The sequence below is a fragment of the Triticum aestivum genome, chromosome 7B (genome assembly GCF_018294505.1).
Source record: "Triticum aestivum cultivar Chinese Spring chromosome 7B, IWGSC CS RefSeq v2.1, whole genome shotgun sequence".
NCBI classification, from domain to species: domain Eukaryota; kingdom Viridiplantae; phylum Streptophyta; class Magnoliopsida; order Poales; family Poaceae; genus Triticum; species Triticum aestivum.
The window spans coordinates 248,399,262-248,422,612 of NC_057813.1; the positions used below are offsets into that span (position 1 = coordinate 248,399,262).

Here is a 23,351-nt window from a genome sequence, read left to right on the forward strand (position 1 = left end):
GTAGCATCATGATCATCATGTTGCAGAAAAATTTATGCTGAAATACCTTTGTTGTAAAAGTTCTGCAACATGAACTTTGTTGCAAACGTGTGAGTGCAACATCATCTTTGTTGCAGAGCTAATAGCTAAACTGACGACCATCTCGCATTGAATCTTTTGGTATGGTGTCATGAAGGCCAAGGAATTCTTTTTTTAATTTGGTACTTTCTAAGTTAGGGATGGTTCTCCGGTTCGATTCTGGAAAGATACCTGGCTAGGTGCCACCCCACTTATGGTGCAGTACCCTAACTTGTACAGGATTGTCAGACCTAAATTTGTTACGATGAAATACGTTTTGGGACAAGAAAACCCCGATATTTCTTTTTCGTAGGGACCTCTTTGGCCTTCGCATAGCAGCATGGAATGAATTTTTCTCTCGTCTAAAGGACATTCAACTGACAAGGGAGCCAAACAAGTTTTGATGAAAATTGCATCAAAATAATTATTCATGCATGTACATGATGGCTCCGTACTTGTTCTATCATGAAGAAGTCGAAGAATAGAGACCTTTTTGTGATGGAGTCTACACGGCCGGAGGTACGCGGTTTTCTCCCTCCATAGATGGCGATGTAATCTCTGTATAGGACCTGCCCTACCCTAGGCTAGATTGATTTATTTTTGTTGCAAAACAATGTTTATTTTTCGGTTGTTTGGACTTCTTGGTTGTGTGCATCATCTTATGCAGAGGCCGAGCATGTTTCAGTTGTATCACCTTGATAATTCAATTCAACGAATGTCCTTCATCCAAAGAAAAAAATCTCGCATTGAATCTAATGTTTACTGAGAAAAGCAGCAACTTTTGTACAGTGGTTCAGCCCGTTTTAGTGAACGTAGTAGTTACCATAGTTCAAGCTGACGACCTAGCCGCCGGGTGGGCATTTCCTATTCGGCGCCTTCAGCGCCCATTAATGTGCATTTTCTTAATTGGCACTGAAGGTGCTTAACAGGGTCAGCCCGTATACCGTTTTATTCCTCTAAACACCCAAAAAATGTGTACGTGATCAGATTCAAACTCCCAACCTCTGTGTACGAACGAATCGAGCCAACCACTAGGCTGTGTGACACAATTACTTTTGTCCACTTATATTCCTTCTTAAGCTCTAGGTATTTTTCCGGGCTTTTTTATTGGTTTTTATATTTTCTTTTTCTTTTTTAATGAATGCACGGATTCTTTACACATTCATGGCCTTTAAAAAAATGATGAACCATTTTTACCAAAATCCATGAACTTTTATTTAAATTTGCGAACTTTTTCTAAAATCAATGAACAATTTTCAAATTTGTGATTTAAAAAATGGTAAACTTTTTAAAAATTCAATGAACTTTTTTCAAATTGGTTAATTATTTTTTCTTATTCAATTAGCGTGGTTTAAATTCAATGAACTTTTTTGAAATTCATGAACTATTTTTAAATCATTGATATTTGTTTCCAAAATCGATGAAATTTTTAAAAAACATTGTGAACCATTTTCAGAATTGATGAACTTTGTCAAAGTTTCTTTTTAAAATTGATGAACTTTTTCAAATTTCTGAACTTTTATTGAAAATCAATGAATTTTTTTCAAAATTGATGAGCTGTTTTTAAAAATTGATGAACTATTTTACGAAATTGATAAACCTTTTCTGAAATTTGTGAACGCATTTGAAAACTGATGAACTTTTTTAATTCGTGTTTTGTTTTCAAATCTATGTGCTTTTTACTTTCGTTCACAATTGTTTTTAAATAAAAATCAGGTTTCGCTAAAAAAAATTATCTGCAATATAAAAGCACGTCCACACTTATTCTTAAAGTGTTGGCTCTGAAATCATTCACTGCTGCCTAGTTGGTTTGGTGGTTAGGCAACCTGCGCAAGAGCTAAAGGGCGTGATTTTGATTCCTCTTTTTTTTTTTTTGAGAAACATGTCGATTCCTCATGGGAGCTAAAATTTTCACAGCGTTCAGTTAGACCTGGGGGAGCGCTGGAGGGCACATTCCCAGTTTTTTTTAACGTTTTCTGTTTTCTTTCTGGCTTTTACTTTTGTAGTTTTGCTTGTACTTTAAAATATTCTAAATACATATATTACAAAAAACACTCTTCCAAAAACATTTGAAAAATGTTGAAAGAGTATTTAATACATATATATATATATATATATATATATATATATATATATAAATATATATATAATATTTGAACGAGTATTTAAAAACTGTTGAACAAGTATTTGAAAAATATTGAACACGTATTTGAAAAACTATTGTACAAGTATTTGAGAAAATGTTGATCATGTATATCAAAATGTTGAACAGATATTTCAAAAAATTTGAAAAATTATTTAAAAATATTGAATAAGCATTCGAAAAATGTTGAACGGCTAATTGAAAAAAATGTTTCCAAGTATTTGAATTTTTTGATCATATATATATATATATATATATATATATATATATATATATATATATATATATATATATATATATAGTTTTGTGGAGGGCACATTCTCAGTTTCTTTGTACTGTTTTCTGTTTTATTTTTTGCTTTTATTTTTGTAGTTTTGCTTATACTTTAAAAAATTCTCTCTCTCCCCCCCCCCCCCCCCCCCCCCCACCACACACACACACACACACACACACACACACACACACATATATATATATATATATATATATATATATATAGTGTTACTATTCATTACCCAGGGTGCAGAATAAGTTATTCTTCACCCGAGGTAATCTTACGATCGCTTCCTAAATAAATTTCGTTTGAAATTCAAATAGTTACATTCTTATTGATTCACTACGTCAAATTTGGCTTAAGAAAATAAAAATGTATGTCATAAGACAAGAAAGTTTGTAGTTTATGTATATTTTACACTATGTTTTTACGTTTGTAAATTTACATAACATAAAATATTTTTTACGGCGACTATATGTTTTCTTACGGTCTCTTTTTACATCAGAAATAAGAAAAAATTTACGGAACGTAAAATTACGGTGCATTGATGGTAAAATAGAGGTGGGTGAATAAATAACTATTCATCACCCAGGGTGACGAATAGTTAATCCCTATATATATATATATATATATATATATATATATATATATATATATATATATATATATATATATATATATATATATATATATATATACATACATACATACATACATGACAAGGCTATTCTGTTACTAGTAACAGAATATTATTGTGATCCTAAAAAACATAATATTATTGTGTTACATTCGGTCCCTATATAGACGACGTAACGCATTTTCCACCGAACCGGTACGTATAGAATGAAGCAGCTAGTCGATGACCAAAAAACCCCCGAAAAAGAGCCCACCCCACCTCCAGCATCTCCGAGATCCCGATCCACCCACAACTCCCATCGCCGCCAGTGTTCCGCTTACACGCGCCGCCGCCGACCTCCTCCTTCGACGCGCCACCGCCGAGCTCCCCCTTCCACGCGCCGCCGTCGCCTCCCCCTTCCACCCGCCATCACGGGCTCCTCGGCTTCCACCAGCCCCCGTGGCATACCTACTTCCACCAGCCACCGTCGGGGCCACCCGACACCTCCACCGCCGCTACGCGCGACGCGCCTCCTCCCAAGGACGTGGTCGCCGCCCCACGCCTCCTGCCGGCGACGCGCTCACTCCTCCTGGCGATGTGCCCCGCCACCTGCACTGAAGTGTGCCCAGGAGGAATAATTTGTCTACAATATCCTGATGACACCCTACTTTTTTTAGACAATGATCTTGCCCATGCCTCCTGTCGGTGTCAAATCCGTCATATCTCGTAGAAGGGGTCCTAAGCTAGGCATCTTGGAGCGATGGTAACATGGACACGGGATTTTACCCAGGTTCGGGCCCTCTTGATGGAGGTAAAACCCTACATCTTGCTTTTGATTATATTGACATGGGTGTAGTACAGGGTACATGTGTCTACCACGAGATTGATCTAATGAATATGAGATGATCTATTGACTAGCCTGGCCTCGGTCTATATAACACACCGGAGGCCTAGGATGTTAGGAGAGTCCTTGTCTTGAGCGCCAAGTCTTGTGGAGTCTTCCTTGTATGCAGCATGGGCTGCCTAAAGTGGCCCATTAGTGAACCGCCATGGGGGTCCTCGGCCCGACCCGCAGGTCAGGGGACGACGTGATGAGTATCCCCTAGTCCAGGACACCGTCAGTAACCCCCTGAACCGGTCTTCAAGTTGGGGATGCTCCTCAATTCTTCTGAACTATTCTTTGTCTTTGGTCGTCGGTCTTGAAAATTGGTTCACCAAATCTTCTCATCTTTGATCTTGAGGATCGCCGAAGTGAATCCAAAGAGTTTACTCATTGGCTATCCGAGGAGCCCCTTTAAGTTTTCGGCCTTTATCAATGGCTTGTTATTTTGATGCCACACCTTGGGTTTGAAGTTGTTCCCGTGCGGCAGTGTCCTCTTGCGTCTGAGCTCCAATGCCAGACTGCATCTGAGGTATCCTCTTGCAGCCGAACTCCAACGCTGGACTGCATCCGAGCTCCAATGCTGGACTGTATCCAAGGTGTCATACATCACCTTGGTTCGAAAAATTTGAAGTTTTGTCGAGCTTAATGCCAGAAATGCCCTCTATGGAGCCAGCCATTTGTATCCAAGCTTTATGCTGGACAACATCCGAGGTGGTGTACCATCTTAGTCTTGGGCTGATTGTTTGCGGATTTTATTTTATTTGCTGACGAGATATATAGCCAGTATCCCTCAAGGTGCGTGTCAGCCTAAAATCCGAGATGCACATTAGATGAGATAGTGATCGATGGATGGGCTCTTAAGAAAGGGTTTTGAGAAGTTGCTGTAATATATTAGCATGATGCTAGATAAGTCCCAATTAGTACCAATTGTTATCCGCATACGCTTTTGCCCATAGTTTTGTCAAGCCGAACACTAAGGACTTTGAATTTTCTGCATTGAATTAGCAATGCAATAGCCCTCGAGACACTGGTCGGGTGGCAACACTAGATCAGGGGATTGATGTGCCCCTTTAATATTAGTAAATGATAAGCCCGAAGCACAGTAGCCCCCGGCGGGCACGGGTGGCTGAATTAAGGATCGATATCCAGAGTAAAATCACAAATTATGTGTAATGATTCTATATATCCAAATACTCTACATCATTAATGCTCAGATCCACACTGTACAAAACTTTGTTGACCGATCATCGACTTCAACCTCCTCGGCCAGTAAACGGGGAGTGTTTGTCCCACTTTATAAAGCCTTTATGAGGACAAAGATTTACGACAAACAAGGCAATCCAGCCATACAGTTTTATAAATAAAGATATGCGGAGAGAATGTTATATTACTATTTTAATGTAAGAAACATCTTTCAAAGAAAATAGTCCCGCTATCGGTTCCTTTCTTTGGGTTGTCATGCCGACCATGATCATAAAACCTCACCTCCGATCAACGCGGGAGAAACATATTGAGGATTTAGTTTGGGGAAAGTTCCCGAACCATGTGGTCTTTAGAGAATCTAAATTTTCACTGTCGTCATTGACCAATTATATCCTTTAAGATGGCTAGCTTTCGGCTTCACCCAGTCTGAGGTACTAACTCGGATGACCCGGTAGTAACAATCACAGAGGTGCTCCCTTTACCGCCTAGCCGAACAATCGTGAATGTAGGGGTAAGCACAGGAGCCAGGCAACCCAACTTGGCCAAAATCTTAAGTCAAATTGATGCATATTTATGGCTTTATAACAATGATTACGGAAGGCAGCCCTCATATATTAAATACAAATGCCGATGATATGTTTATTTTGACTCCATTGCGACCATTTGTCAGTTGAAAGTGGCCCATCGAATCGGCTTCCACCCACTTGTAGATGCTACGCATGGTGTTTCCGTAATAACAAAACCACCCTTAGCCGACGTCTCGGTGCCCAAAGGCGATTGTGTTAGTGGAAACGAGGCAATCAGATATGCGGGATTTATAACTTTCACTTAGTCATAGGAGCTTTAAGCTGGGGAAGCTAGCTACGAGCCCCCGGTTAGTGTTCGGCACCGACCAAAGTCTAGCCATTAACACTTCAGACAATGTTATGAAAGGCCCATCGTTTAACATGGGGTAATTAGTATTGATCTATAGTTTGACACCGTCATCGGATCGCTGACCAGTTTATGCCCCTTGTGACAGTCAGTTTTCGGCTTTCTCCACTGAGGTGCTTAACCATTCGAGCTGGAAGCACAATCGCAGTGGTTCTCCCTTTGCACACCTAGCCGAACAAAGTGGGACATAGGAGGCAAGCACAGGAGCCGAGCAATCCAACTATTGACCGAAGACACAATTCGAAACCGATGCATATAAAGCAATGCCCGAGAATGCTTTGCCGAGGACTCTATGGGGTACCTTGGTTTTGGTGGGTTCGGCTATAGTCTCAGCCCCCCGTTAATATTGTCAATGCTTTAAAGGCGTCTGGCATTGCGCTGCTCGGGAACTAGTCCCGATGTGGCGTGTGTTTTGTCAACGACGAGGTGTAGTTCGGCGGGAAAGATGCCGAGCTATGGGTCGAAAAAGATCTTTCGAGCTGAATTATTATGCAGGGCACCTCGGTCATGAGGATGTCACGCCCCCTAAAAGAAAAACACAGACGTAGCTTGAAAGTGCCATAAGGTTGAAAAGCCAAAAGAAAAAAACATATGTAAAAGCTGGACGTCACAACTAAATCAAGTTTTTTGGTGCCAATCTGAAAATTGGTCTTTAAACATATTTTTTTTCCTTCCGCCGTGCTTTAACATGACACATCCGATCTCCAAACTTCAAGTAGGTAAGCTTTCGGCTTCAACCTCAATATCCCGAAGACGGAGTGCTTCTCAGAGGCCAATATGCCGAACTAAATTCGAGTGGTTTTAATGAGAAACTGGGCTATTGACCATACACTTGAGTCGAGAAAGGAGCAACAGAAAAAGACTTTGCAACGACTAAGAAGAAATAATTTATTATAAAACGGCTCATATAAATTTATGAGCCCCTAGTTAACCTAGACAAAGAAAGTTGTTTTTAGCAGACACCGTTTTAGACAAACAGGTCTTTTTTAAACACAAATATAATGGTTGGCTGAACCGAATAGAAATTGAAAATTGAGAAAGTTGAGTATGAAAGCGACTTAGCTAGTTAATGTTTTCAGTGTAGATGATGCGGTCTGGGCTTGTGACGGGAATAAGACGTAGTCCTCGGCCTGGCCGAGGTCCCAGCCCCCAAGCCGGTTCTGAGATGCCCGAGCGAAGGGCTCGGCTTGACGAAGTGACAACACAACACTGCCGATATGTCGAGGTGAAGCCCCCGGTCCAGCTATCATGACGAAGCTGGTCGGCTGGTGACGCCGAAGTCACTGGAGTAGGTTGATGAAGTGACAGTGAAGGCTCTGGTCCAGCCTAGTTGACGGAACGGGTCGATGAGGTGACACTAAAGCCCACGTCGTTTGACCTGTCGAAAGAGGTCGAGGTGGCAAACGCCGGTTTGATAAGGGTAGCGGGCCATGGTGACCACACAACTTGGTCGGCGGAGGCGGGATGACGACGTTGGCACGACGGTGACTGTGTGACACAGTCCAAATAGATTATCTATATTTTATAGGGCGTTTTCGGTTGTAGATGCGATGTTTGTCAGACCACGAACGAAAAAAATCCGTATACACTAACAAAACGTCAGTGCAAAGTGAGTTTATACTATTCATTTGGACCGCAAAGGCCATGGTGCAAAACCCAGCACTTTTGATGCTCGTGTATGCATGCGGCCGAAAACACCACTGATGAATGGTAGTGACATACGTGCTGAACTAAAAAAGAAAAATCACAAAGAGAGAAGGAAAGAACTCCCTTCTAATGACGCTACCGTCTGTGCAGAGTGTACTTGATGTACGCGGTACTGTCTGTCCTAGGCCTGTGTACTCTTCGGGACCCAGCGGTGCGTATGACACACAAAGCTAGCGCCAAACACGCATGGCGTTGTGGCATGATGAAGGTCGGCCCGTCCTGACGACGGCGAGAATCCGGCCAGACCACCGTACAAACGTCGGTAGAATATCTCTGAAAAAAATAGTGCGGTACAAACGAACAAAAAATATTCTTTGTAATAATTTTACGTGCTAAGCGAACACTTCGGAAAAATAAAACCTGTTCGATGATGATGACCGCAGCAGATGGAAGCAAGAAAAACTGATTCATACTGAACTAATACCGAGAGTCAGACTGCTTCAATCTTTATATGAGGATTTACCAAAACATGCAGTAGTAATACTGGTTGGATTACTAGTATCCACCAACTAGGTTTAGGAGATCGTGCTGTAAGACTAAATCAATTGCATTAGTAGGAGTAGTTGTACTTACGTACTTCTCGCCAGAAGGTAGTAGAACGACTAGAAGCTGAATTGAAAAACAAAAGGAAGTGAATCTCCCTGATGCTGTCAGCAACCGACGGGATTGATACAGCATCTCGGTCCGTACGCGCAGGTGCAAGCTCTGTCGCGTCCTTAGCTGGAATGCCGCCTAGCCGAACTCTGTCAGCCGACCTCAGATCCTGCTGGCTGGGTTGATCTTCACGGGGAGTTTCCGCAACAATTTATGAAAAACAGGAAGAAACAAACATTAGTTTTGCCTTTACGTAACTAGTATAGCAAGGACTGAGGCGCACAATTCATAGGAACCATCATATACTTCAATTAACTAATAGTGCTAGTTAGCAAATTGGTGCACTGTCCTGATGGCTCACGTGCAGAGGAGGAAAAAGCCCAAAAAGAATTGTTCCCTTGATCCGTGTGCGGCCAGAAGAATCATTATTCTATCCACGCTTGCATGCATGGCTCGCCTTGGTCTGATTTCCTTGATGTAGCCGAGGAGTAGGGCGGCCCTTGTATTTTTGTCTAGACGCACGCATACTGGCGGATACCTCGGCTATCCTATCGTGATCGAATCATACAAAAAATCGTCACCGTCCACGAGATCAAAACCGATCTGAAAACAATATAGCAAGGCCGTAGAAACACGTCACGAAGAAATTGCTTTATTCCATATGGATATAACTTGAAAAAATATCACCTAATAATCCATCGATCCGTGGTGATCACCCGGCAGGCTCTCAATGAAAATATCAATATCGGTGTCAAATCCGGCATATCTCGTAGTAGGGGTCATAAGCTAGGCGTTTTGGAGCGATGGTAACATGGACACGGGATTTTACCCAGGTTCGGACCCTCTTGATGGAGGTAAAACTCTACATTCTCCTTTTGATTATATTGATATGGGTGTATTACAGGGTACATGTGTCTACCACGAGATTGATCTAATGAATATGAGATGATCTATTGACTAGTCTGGCCTCGGTTTATATAGCACGCCGGAGGCCTAGGGTTTTAGGAGAGTCCTTGGCTTGAGCGCCAAGTCTTGTGGAGTCTTCCTTGTATATGGCATGGACTGCCTAAAGTGGCCCATTAGTAAACCGCCATGGGGGTCCTCTGCCCGACCCGCAGGTCGGGAGACGACGTGAGGAGTACCCCTTGTCCAGGACACCGTCACCTCCAACCTTAAATCTATCCTCACTTGCTTTGAGCAAGTGTCCGTGATGAGGATTAACTACTCTAAGAGTGAACTCATTCCCATTAATATGATAGATACTGAGTTCATACCTCTTCTTTCTATCCTGGAATGTAAAGGGGGAAAATTTCCCATCAAATATCTTGGTATTCCTCTACACCATGACAAACTTAGAAAATAGGACATCCAACCTCTAATAGATAAGATAATGAAAAGGATTGTTGGTTGGAGAGGAAAGCTCCTCTCATATAGAGGCAGGCTCATTTTGATCCAAGCTTGTCTTGCTAGCATTCGCATCATCTGCTTTCCTTCTTCAAATTCCCTAAATGGGCTATTGAAATGATTAACTCCCAAATGGCCAACTGTTTGTGGAATGATTTTGAAGGACATAGGAAACTCCATTTAGCCAACTGGAGGATGGTGTGTATGAACAAAGAATTTCGAGGTCTGGGAATTTCAAATCTTCATGACATTAACCTCTGTTTACTAGGTTCCTGGGTGAAAAGATACTATGAAGGAGAAGGGAAGCCTTGGAAGCTGATCATAGATCACAAGTACATGGCTGGCAAGATAAATATCTTTGCACCTAACTTGTCACCCAGTGCCTCTAGGTTTTGGAAAGGGATAAAATCCATTATCCAAGCACTGAAATTTAGTTATAAATGGAAGTTTGGGTCAGGAGATAAAGTTAGATTCTGGGAGGATACCTGGTTCGGTACTTCCCCCCTAGCTATGCAATTCTGGCCTATCTACTCCATATGCAATGAGCAAACCAAGAGTGTTAGTGAGGTATGGGATGGTCTTCAACTAAAACTCACCTTTATAAGAAACTTCGATGAAAAGCTCATGGAGCAATGGTATCAGTTGATTGAGGCAGCTGGCAGTCTGGTGCTAAAAAATGACACAGATGCCCTTGTTTGGCACTTGAAAAACAAAGGGATCTATTCTACTAGTTCCCTCTACCATGTGATTAATTTCAAGGGAGTGCAACCTGTTTTGATCCCATCAGTGTGGAAACTAAAAACACCCCCTAAAATTCATGTTTTTTATGGCTCTTTGCAAACAACAAACTGATGACTAGAGATAATATCAGAAAAAGACAGATTATTAAGCCACTTGATTGTGTCTTCTGCTCTGAGGCTGAAACATGTACACACCTATTCTTTGAGTGTGTTGTGGCTAGGCAAATTTGGTCATTGATCACAAGCCATTTTGGAGTAAACATAGGGACTAACTTTGAATCAGTTGCCAAATTTTGGATTGCTAATAAAAAACATTCAGTTCTCGGCACTGTTAGTGCTGCTATACTTTGGTGTGTTTGGAAATATAGGAACTCCATTATTTTCAATAACACCTTATGGGTCTCGATTAAGCAGGTGCTGAGGTTGATCTTAAGGACTATCAAGAACTAGACAATATTGTCCTCGGGCGAGAATGCAGAAAGGCTGGAGGCCTTCTCAACACATCTTAAAAACTTCCTGAGACGACCGCTACTGATCAGTGGCTGATGATGAGGCACCCCAAAGCCCCTCTGGTGGATCCATGGGCCAAGCTGAAGATCACGGACGACGCACTGGGTTTTACCTCTCCTTCCAAAAAGCGAGAGACTGGAGCTTCAGCATTATCAAGCCCGAACACTGACGACCACCTGGTCACCTCAAGCTGCAGCCGCGCCACCGCTGAAGTCTCACAAAATCCTCCCAGGAACTACTCTGCGTCTAGTAGGAGCATGATTTGCTTACGCCATGTGCGTGCTGGGTTCCTGCCGATTTCCTTCTGCATCCTTGATGTAATTTTTGTTCCATTTCGATTAGTCCTTCCCTGAACTGCTCCTCTCAGTGACCTGATGTATCCCGAAAAACTTTATGGTTTCATTCTATAAAATGGAACCGGGGAGGAGCCTCCCTGTTCTTCTAAAAAAATGTATCCCGCCGCCTCAACACGTAGGCCGTTCACCTCTGCCACCCCAGACCGTTCACCTTTGCCACCACTGCCCATTCAACGTGGCCTCGACAACCCGGCGCATCAACGCCCTCTATCAACCCCAATGCGACTTTGTTTGTCTCAACTTCAAAAGAGGATTAGTTCAGAACTTGACATGGAGGGAGTACTGATGATACCCAGCCAAATGAAGCTCTGAGCTATATCCTCAGGTTTGTCTAATACTATTTGTATCTTCATTCAAATACAACCTTGTGATTCTTATCCAGAATTAAGTAGCTTAATTTTAGTGCATAATTGTATAATGTTTGATCAAGCAGATTTAGGTCTTGCCATGAGCTACTAATTGTCTCTCCTCGGTCATTTTAATTCCGAATTAGAATATTGAAATAATAAAATGCATGTTATACTAAATTTAATCTTTCCAACTCACACTCCATTGTACATACAAATTTATTGATGTTGGTTCTCCTGTTTCTTCCACATTTTACGATAGTGAGTGGTGACAGTTTAGTGCCAAAATGTTGGTTCTCTTGTTTTTGGCACATTCTGTAGTATATGTCTTTTTTTGCTGGTGAGCCAGTGTCGCTACTGAACTTTTTTCTCCTATTTCTTGCACATTCAGTGATGTAGTGCCTTTGTAGGGCCATCAAACATCGCCTAGCTCCATGGCCATCTCATGGCAAAGCGAAACGGTGCAGTGCGTTTTTGCTAGCTCTCTTTGTTTTCTTTTTCGTTCCTAGCTGCCACGACATCGCTTGGTTTTTACTGCTTTTAGAAAGATTTTAACTAAAATATTTTGAGTAGTTCAAATACAAGAGTCGAGAAAAGCAGGAAGAGAGTAGTTCAGGTACTAGAGCACTCCACCAAAAAAATAGTGTTTTATTAGGATGATAGGGGAAGAGAGTAGTCCGGGATAGTAAGTTCATTGCACAAAAAATGTTGGGCAGTTCATATGAAGTACGGACAACTAGGTAGAAATGTTTGCCCAAAAAATACCTTGGCCAATTCACATGGCAGACACCCTAGGGTAAGTACATAAATGTTTTTTTCCTTTGTCCATCGGTCCTCTTCCCCATGAGCTCTAGCGCTGGGTAAGTACTGCAATTTAAAAATCATCCTCTATTCTCTCCCAAAAAAGAACTTTTTCTTCTAAAGGTTGAAGTTAATGGGCTAGGAAGATTTATAAGAAATTGTTTTGTTTCCGTGTCTACATTCCATAGTAGAAGGTGCATCATGGTAAAAGATAGGTCCGGTGTGTAGCCTAGAGTACATGAGAGCCTCATGTTCCCTGAACATATTTAGTGCAAGTTTTGCTTCTGAAACTAACATTGTTCATCATGTACTGATCCTTTTAACCTGTGGATGTGTTTAAAAGACAAATGTTTGGCATGTACTGAAAATGACTTTAAAACGAAGAGTAAATAGCATCAGTGAGTTCTAGTACCTAAATTGCAGAAGTTCATTGACAAAAAAATATCAGTACAAGTATCGTGTAGTTCATGCTTAGATGTCGGGCAAGCTAAAAAATTAGAGCTCGAGAAATAAAAAAACCTGAACCGCCGGGAAGGTCGCTGGAAACAAATCCTCTGTAAGTTCACTAGTCCGTTCATGATAAGATATTCTATGGAACATTTGCAAACAGTAGGGATTTTGCTTTTGGGTGTTTTCCGTTGATCTGTGCTCAAGAAACACGAGAGTCCTATTAATTATTAGTGAGAGTACAAGCTCAGAGTTTGCAAGCGTTTTCTAATTCTTAAGTGCATATGATGTCTTACACTTGATCTCTGAACTTCAGGTAAGTTCATGTGGACACTATATCAATCCCGATGTAGAAATGTATGTGTGATGTCCAGTTTCTCCTTTCGGTTCAGTTCAATATCTAAAATCTGTTCAGTTCAATTATTATGTATTGTCTCGGCAACGCGTCACACAGCCACCAACCTCCTCGGGTTGGGACGCACCACGACCAGCCCGTCCACAACGGTTGCTGGCATCCATCCAAGTTGAGTGCCAATGGTAGTCCTCTTCATGCGTCAACGACACTCTCATATCAATCTCTTCCACTTCACTTCTACTATTAAAATGTGTACATGTGCTCTGCTAATTGTGTAGTTGGAAATATGTGAAAAGAACACGTTCTTTAGGTGTTCAGTATAATTTATTAATTTAGTTCAGTTCAAAAATCTTATTTTGACAGTGTAATATACATTGTTGGCCAAATATGACTAGTTGTTATAGAAAAAACAGTACAAAATTTTCAAAAATTTCATTTTTGAACTTCGCCCAATTAATATACATGAACTTGATTATCCTTTTAACATGTACTTAATCAGCTCATTGGGTTTTGTCAGTGTGCTTGTAACACAATCAGTTCAGATCTCGATAGACCATAAGTTTGTTGACAAAAAAATTGTATATTACTTCAGTTCCATTTTGCTACTTTTCATGTAATGTTTTCCCTCTATGCATGTGCTGATGTTGATGCTTCTAGGAGCCCTAAATTTATAGAGGTTTTTTACATTCTTTTTGCCTTTTGCCTTTTGCCTTTTGTTTTTCATCTCTTATCTGTCTTGAGATAAGCATCTCTAGTTGGGATAGTTCAAAGGTCTGAAAGTTCAACATGGAAAAATGCTATAGAATACATACACTATTGCAGGATGATGCTAACGCGACACTACGATCAGAGACCCTTCAACGGAACTGTGTGCGATGCAATAATCGCAAACGGCGGTGTAAAAAACCGTCAAAAAAGGTGCAAAACGTTTGCGATGACGGATGCATCAAACACGATTCAAATTTTAGTTGCATGTGCGATGCACGGCATACGGTTCAGTTCAATGAACTGTTTACGATGAGGAAGAAGAGCGGAAACGGGCAGCCAGACGAAGGCGTGCACTACAAAAAAATACACTTTCGTGATGATACATGTTTGTCACAACAGGTCACATTCTTTGTCATACATGTACATCCATGACGATTTTAGGACAAAATTAAGATAGTCATACCTGTGTTGTCATAGAAGTGTTCATTGACATTACCAAAATTATCACCACGGAAGTGTCCACTTCCATGATGATAAATCGTGCGTTATAGAAGTGCTTTCGTCAAGGGTGACCGACACATGGCATCCATCGTAACAGGTCGCCGTTATGCTACTGGGTCCGGTTTTGGATCCGATAACCCGTTAACAGCCCGGACCAATGGGGATTTTCCACGTGTAAAATTCTCATTGGCCAGAGGAAACACGTGTTGGCTCACTGTTGGGACAGACGTCAACCACTCATTGGACAGGAGGCGCCTATGATACGTCGACACATGGCACGGCCCAATAGAGGCCCATTCTGGAGAAAAGGCCGGCCCGTTTGACTTGGTCAAAAGGTAATGGGCCCGCCCACGGAAAGACTGTTAACGGTCTGTTCGTATATAGCCCATTTACGGCTCGCTAACTCCCAGTCCGTTACGGCCTATCGAAATTAAGCCCAGTAGCTTCATCTGGGCTGTCCAATATGATTCCAGCCCGTTGTAACTTCCGGCCCATGTATGGCCCATGATGTCTTTTGGCCCATATGAGGCCCTCTGTAACTCTCGGCCCATTAAAGCCCAAGATGAAACTGGCCCATAATGAACAGTGTATCACTCTATACCCATTAACGACCCATTATTCCGTCGGCCGTTTCCAGCCCGTGTTAACTTTCGGCCTTCTAAGGGCCCATTTATTCTTGGGCTCATTTCTAGAATTCGGTTAGTTACGATACGTTACTAACCTGTTTCGTTTGTGGGCCAAATTTAGCCCATGGTTACATTCGGCCCGTTTGTGGCCCGTTAACCCATTGGGATGTTTTCATAGCGTTATCAAATACGGCCTATTAACGACCCGTTATGGTCCACGAATAGTACGACCGATGTTTTGCAAAATTATTATACGCCCCGTAGAAGGCCCATGGATCCTACGGCCCGTAGAAGACCAATGGATCCTACGGCCCATAGAAGGCCCATGGATCATACGGCCCGTAGAAAGTCCATGGATCCTATGGCCCGTAGAAGGCCCATGGATCCTATGGCCCGTAGAAGGCCCATGGATCCTATGGCCTGCAGGAGGCCCATGGTTACAACAGTCAGTGTGTTGCCATGATTATTGTGGCCTAGTTACCAAAAATAGGTTATTGTGGCCACTAGAAAAACGCGGAAAAGGAACTGCAGTGACTACAAGCAAACAACTAAACAAGAGAATAAGGAAATAAATAAGCAAGCAACTAATGCTAGCCTATTACATCTATTACACATATTACATCCAATGGGCATCAAAGTTCGCCACTAGTGCAAATATAGGGAACAAAGTAGCATATTACATACACTGGCCGTCAAAATTGGCCACCAGTGCAAATAAACAAGGTAGCAAAACAAGTCCATAACTGAAACAACTTCAGAAGAGCTCAAGAAACGTTATCCTGGGTATCCACCATGCTGGCAATAAGCTTAGCAAGCTTATTAGCTTTGTCCTATTTGGCGCTAAAATCCTCCAACGCTTGTTGTTGCACCAGAAAGTATGCATCTGAATGCTCCAGGGACTTCCGCGGTCCTTCTACTTCTTGTCGCGGCACAGCTGATCGATGTCTTTCAGCTTGTAGTTGACACTCAAGAAAGCGAACTGATTCAGACGGTGAGTTTGAATAGCTTGTGCAAGCGGTAGTGGCCAGTAACTCAAACAGTAAACCAAGACAGGACTTTGGGGTTGCCTCACTGTCTTCAAGATAGTTTTCCTTCACTGTTTTATTAGATTTGTTGGAGACCAACAAGGATGTCTCACGATCATGAACCTTATCTGCATTACTTTGTTTATCATTGCTTAATAATGCACTCTTCCCCAATATTCGGTCAGCATTCTAAAAGAAGAAACAAGCAGACACATAACAGGTTCAGCATGTACTAGTATATGAAACTCATTTCGGTGAACCAGCTCATTAGTAAGGTGGACAAGATTAATACCAAGTCTTCTATTTCCAAGTAGTACATTATAAAAGCATCAAACAAACATATATCTATGTCCTATGGTCACTGCATTGTCTTGCCAAATCAAAATAGAGACATGGTTCAAATCATATCAGTTCAAGAAAAAGCAGCACTAAAAGAATACGAAGCATGGGAAACTACACGACACAACAAGATTTCAGATGGGTACCACGGGTCTGCATGTACAACAACACTATTGGCCCTGTTATGATGCTAGTAATGTGCATGATATGAGAAGTCTACTGTATACACAATTGAAATTGAAATCAACAAAGCTATTTATAAGAGGAAACCTGTTAAAGAAACATGCGTAAACATACATGTTGTGCCATTGGAGTTTCCATTGGATCGTTCAATTTAAAAATAAGTTTGTTAGAGTAAATACAGTGATACAAGAGCAAAGTAGTATGCACGATAGCAATGGAATCTTAAATGAGAACAGTTGTTCTTCAGGTTTAAGCACTTGTTCTACATGAACAGAGTACAGTAAGACACAAGCATATAGTACTTAAAATAAAATGAGCTCATAGACCTTACCACATTCTTGGTTCAGGACTAGTAAAGAACAAGGCGTTCCCGTCATCGTCCAGTAAATGTGTCTTAGGAGAACCTAAGGGAATTTGATGAGTTTCTTTGCCAGTGAAGTATGTTTTCTTCAGGTAATTCCGATACTACCACCAAGCATTCTTGAAGATAGCAGAGGTATTAGCATAGGTTACCTCATCCTGAGTTTCCAAATTGGTCCTTCTCTATAGAGAAAAATGGGAAAATTTGCTGTATTATAACCATCATGGAGGTAGAATGTATGGGACAAAGCAAAGTAATTATCATGAATAACATTACTTACAAATAACTCCTCGACAAACACCTGCAACTGGCATTTTCCGTCATCTTCAGTATAATATTTCCATGATGGGAAGATACGCACATAGGATTTAACAACATCAAATGCAATAGATGCTAAACTATGAATGGCTGGTTGTGCTTCTCCACAAGAATAGGTGTACTAACTGGTGGAGTTGGGGTTCGCAGTGGTAGTACTGACGCTTTGGGCACTGGAGCTGCCTTACTAACTGCTCTTGTTTGGGAGCTCTGTGATGGAGATGGTGTTGTGCCAACAGGAACTGGGTTACTATCTGCTGGGGTTGGGGTTAGATTGGGTGAAGCTGGTTCTCTGTCCATCGCAGTAGGGGTAAAATCTGCGAGAGTCTGGGTTATGTGTGGTAGGGCTGATTCTTGTGCCTGTAGAACTGGGGTGCTATCTCCACCAAGAGGTAGCACTGTTTTACTTGAAGACCGTGTTTTTACTCCGCTAGATACAGCCATCACCCGCTCCAATTCCAGTGGCTGATAAACAGGAAACATAGTATGAGAGACAGATGCAATAAATAGTGTGGAAAAAAGAGGGCATTAAATAGTTGACATGTATATTGTTTAACTAAAACGGATAGCATGACATAATTTCACATATATGATGTCTATCTAAACTGGATAGCATAGTATAACATAATTCAAAGATATGATGACTAACTAAACATGATAGCATGACATAATTCACATACATGTTATCTAAGTAACCAAGATCGCATGATTTAATTCCCATATGTGATTTATATGCTAAGCAGAGGGCATTCGCATATATGATGTTTGAAGTAAGAACATGGTGTTGAATATTGTGTATACGATGTCTAAACTATGCAATGCAAGACACCATATGCATAATATGAGCAGTAGAACCATGCCAAGTTAGAGCATTCACCTCGGTGGGGGAGTAGGACTGGTCATCTCTCTCTGAATCCATCTCTGAGGAGCTATCGGGGCCCAACAAGAGATATGCTTTGACATGTAGCACTGTCTGAAAGCCTTGTTTTCACTCTAGATTTTTCCATCACCCACTCAAATGGCTAATTCACAGGAAGAGTAGTTTAATGTACAAACATTGTTAACAAATGGAAATTTAATGAAGAAAAGGATGGGCTAGATATCATTCAAATATATGATGCCTGGTTAAACAGGATGGCATTGCACATTTGACATATATTATGGCTGGCTGAAAGACATGAGACTGCATAATTCCCATATATGATAGTGAAACTAAACAGGTGGCATTACAGAACATGTCTAAACTAAGCAGATGACATATATTATGTCGAAAGTAGGCACGGCAGGGCAACATATGCATGATATGACTAACATCATCATGACAAGTTAGAGCAAACACCTTGGGGGGTAAATAGGAGTGGCCAGCTGCGTTTGAATCCGCCTCAGAACAGATATCTTCCTCTGGATTACAATCTGGAGAGGGGGGAGGGGGTTTGCCATTGAACCCACCATCGAGCGATGTCTGCATGACATTGTATTGCCATGAAAAACTCTTCTCTTTTTATCTACATGTTCAGCATGACTGTGTACAATATCTGACATGCATACAAGAAAATATAGTGAGATTATGTAAGGAGAGCATGCAGAAATCTAGAGTAATGGTAACAACCAGTGGATGGAACCAAAAATAATGATAGCAGGCTGATGATTGCTTTAATTGAATAAAAAACAGATGATGATTGCTTTACTATTTGTTTCCCACCCAAGATGAACAACATATGCATACCCTAGGTGAACCAGACATTAGACAAAGATACTATTCATTGCTGCCTCGATATGTGCCCCACAACTAATTTAGAACTCAAGTTTGAACATCAATTTGGACTTGACTTGGAGTCTAAGAGGTGAACAGGACAATAAAGTAGCAGGTAATATTAAGCAATGCATAACATAAGCAGAAACAAAAGAGTGCGAACTCTCTTGTGGACCCGTGTACTCCTTAGGTTCATCTGTTGAGTCGATGATGGTGATGCCGTTGCGGTGGGTGCCGGCGGCAGGGAAGGAGATCTGAGGCGGCGAAAGACGGTCAGGAGTCGTGATGTCTGGTTTGGTGGATGCTTCTGTCGATGGAGTAGCTCAGGTGAGGTGGACGACGTCGCGACAGGAGCAGGACAAACCACACAAAGTTTTCTTCGACACCTACCTATAACTGAAGTAGTTCTGTAAGGGCTCATTTGGCTTGCATGATTCTAAAAATGCAGGGATAGGAGGAAAAACACCGGAATAGGATAGGAATGCACATGGGGCAGAGCAGCAGCACGAGCGAGGGGGAGAGCAGCAGCGCGAGCGAGCGAGTGAGAACCGGAGCAGCAGCGGCATATCCGGCTGGTATGGACATTGCCATTGAAGGGGCCTCGCACTGGGGGAGAGCCGCCATGGAGATGTCGCCCGCGGTGCCGGCTTCGAGGTAGCCGCTCCATGAAGGTGCGGGATGGAGCACCGTCGGCGCCGGGAGGTCGAGTTAAGGAGAAGGTGCAATGTGACGAGTGTACAACCTCTTTGGTGCCGCCGAGTAGGCCTCGGCTTCGTCCGAGGAGTCGATGAGGATGCTGCGGTTCCGGTGGAGCAGGTTAAGGCGGCACTGTGGGGATGGAGCAGCCGCAATAGACGAGGTGATTGTTGGAGCAGCTCGGGAGGTGGAGGATGGGGCGGCGGGACAACGAGATGGACGACGGATCCTCATATGGGGAGGTGGATGAGGGACGTCAAGCTGTTGTGGTGGATGACGTCGTCGGAGAAGAGGCTCCGGCTGGGCAGCAGTGAGGTGGCGGATAGAGGAGGGTAGGGTTTCGCGGCTGGAGCAGAGAGGTTATGGCAGCCTGTGATTTTGAATGGCGAATAGGAGGCGATGGGAAGTGGGAACCATGACTTAGGGACGCGCTTGTCCAAAATGTAGGGTGTGTTACAAAAGTACCCCCGCCGATTTGAACTAGTGGCCCGTTCAGCTCAGGGTTAGAAGGAGGATTTCGTGTGTCGGGATTTGGCAGCTGGAGGGAGTTTTCGCGCGCGTTATAATTTCGGGATAGCAAGGCACGGGTTGTGAAGGCGCCAGTTTTAGGAGCACGATATCTGAATTTTCGGGATATAACAAGGCGCAGGTATAATTTTAGGGACAAGCCTAACATGTAATATTGTACTGGTACATACCAAATCAATTCACACTTCCCTCAACGGAAAAGAAATTGTGTAAAAAAACGAAAAAAATAAAACTATTCACACCACACAAAGAGGGAGTCTTGTCCCGTTTTACTATACAAATGCTATTCAAAGCTACTCCCTCCTTCCATCTATATAGGGCCTAATGTGTTTTTTAGGCTAACTTTGACCAAATATTAGAGCAATAATATATGACATGCAACTTACACAAAGCACACCGTTAAATTCGTGTGTGAAAGGATTTTCAATGATATAATTTTCACATTGTGCATGTCATGTACTATTAATCTTGTCAATAGTCAAAGGCGGTCTTAAAAAAACGCATTAGGCCCTATATAGATGGAAGGAGGGAGTATGAATCCATGGTATGTCCAATTAAATTTTTTCGCTGGCTGTATAATGCATGTAACCTACTCATAGCATTCCAAATGTTTATACTACCGCTGCAATTCGAACTGAATTTGAATTCATTTCTCTATTTCAATAAGAATCTACAATCATGACTGTTCCAACTTGAACCATCATTCGTGTATTACCTTAACAACACACCACATGATTACTACAGAGATATGAAATATGTGTACTATATGAACTCGAATTCAATTTTTTGAATACACTTGATGTTGATTCCAAATAATAGTACATTTGATGTACTAACTATATATTCATAATCTAAACCATTATGACAAGTATAGTGCCCCGACCCCTACATTATGACAAGTATTTAGCCCTGAGCTGCAAAAGCCACACATTAGCCCAAATTATAATCAATGTTCTATATATTATATGTAGTACTAGAAAGATGCCCATGCGTTCCAGGGAACAACAATATGATCAAGGGTAGTGTCGGTGTACTAAAGTAGGGGCACTCCTTTGTACTCCTTACTTGTGCATGGGCAGTCAGAGCCGTGCTCGTGGCCACACTTAGCAGGGCAGAGGGAGGGGTCAAGGCCGCAGGATGGTCAAAGCAACACCAAGGCCGAATACACAAGGACCAAGAGGGCAGGGCAGGTTCCCCCTGCAGGACCTTTGCCGGGGCAGCCTTTGCAGCCACGGCAAGAACCTTGCCAGGACAGCTTGCCCAACCCCAATGGAGTGCGCCACCCTCGAGCCCAAGGTTTCCGACAACCACATTGGAACCAAGGCTCGGGAGGCGCCTCCATGGTGGCATGAAGATCTTTGTGAAGATCATCAACACACAATATTAGATGAGGACCAGAGGACGAGACCCCCCCGGCAACATCCTTGCCGGGGACGATCGCAACGCCACGGCAAGACCCTTGCCGGGGCCCCTGGCAAGACCCTTGCCGAGGACGTCAACGAGGCTGCGGCCAAGCCCACGCGCACCAAGGCCCCACCGCCGTTCCCATGTAGCAGCCAGCCAGCCAGCCAGGCGGGCACCTGCGTGGCGACGCGCAGTCCCGAGGCAACTCAGCGCATGCCTACGTGGTGGCATGCAAATCTCCGTGAAGGCCCTACCACCACGCCACCTCAGCAGCTTGACAGCCTACATGGCACCATGAGCACCGCCGTCCTGGACGCATGTCGGAGCGAGGTGGGTGGCGGCAGACGGGACGTGGGCTGGTTTCCGTCCCCGATAAAGTGAGGGGGACACCTAAGGGGCGCATTAAATGCGTCTTGTCCCGTAATGGCTAAGCGATAAGCTTAGCCACTGTACACTGATGCCACCTCCTGTGTGCCATTGTGGTGATCCCCTTGACTATAAAAGGAGGCCCGAGGCATCCAGGAGAAGGATTCGGACCCTTGGGCAAGTTACACACATCGTAGCTAGATCAATAACTCCAAGAACACTCAAATAGACACAAAAGCAGGACTAGGGGTATTACACATCCTCGCGGCCCGAACCTGGGTAAACGACTCATGTGCTTGTGCTGATTGCTGGTCCCGCTCTTCTCATGACCCCGCGCCCTGCAACCGTAGTAGGAATCCCCGTGATCCCATAGGTGTCGTTTCCACCGACATCTTTGGCGCGCCAGGTAGGGGGCTAGTAGTTGTGAGAATCTGGTCCGGTCGTCGGCCCAACAGTTATGCATCGCCATGGCTTCCAAGGAAGAAGGCGACCAAGCGAGCAGCACTGTCGGCGAATGCAGCAAGCATTCGCGCGACGACAAGAAAGCTAAGTCATGCAAAAACTCTGAGTAATTCCTTTTTATATAAGGTTATCCTGCTCGGAGACCTTTCCTTTGTATGAGAAACCCGCACGCAGTGGGGCCCTTCCATTATTGGCGATGCCCTTGGTCTGTTTTGAGTCCGCTCAACAGATCAAGCGGCTGGGTCGAGAACAGCAAGGTGGCCTTCCGCTATTGGCAATGCTCTAGCTCTGTCTCGAGGCCGCTCGACAGTTTGAGCGACCGCGCTGAGAACGGCAAGGTGGTTCGCACGGCAGCAAGCACATCCTGCCGGCCGCTAAAGGATCCGTCCTTCAAAGCGCTGCGGTTTGGGTTTACGCGCCAGCAAGCCTGCCCAATTGACGTAAGGTGGACATACAAGGAGAGGTTGAACAGGGAAATAAGATGCATCATTTTAAAACACTGGAGAGTTATATTACATCAATTGTTGCTGCGGTTCTAAACATTGTCTTTGTCATGAACCTGCAGCGGCGATAAGAAACGGGGTGCCTAATCTCGGTGCTGGCCCTCTACCCTTTGAATTCCGCCAATGCGGCTGATGATGGGCTCAATACGCTCCTCGAGCACCATGAGGTCTGCATCCTCCAGCAAGCTATCCAGCATGGCATCACAGTCAA

General features: G+C 43.1%; 1 non-coding gene across 1 annotated transcript; it reads left to right on the forward strand.

The window, feature by feature from the left end:
- Window positions 1–13,304: 13,304 nt before the first annotated feature.
- Window positions 13,305–13,367, forward strand: LOC123163443 (small nucleolar RNA snoR101). Its single transcript, XR_006481897.1, has one exon. It is a non-coding gene; the product is annotated as a small nucleolar RNA snoR101 (small nucleolar RNA).
- Window positions 13,368–23,351: the final 9,984 nt, after the last annotated feature.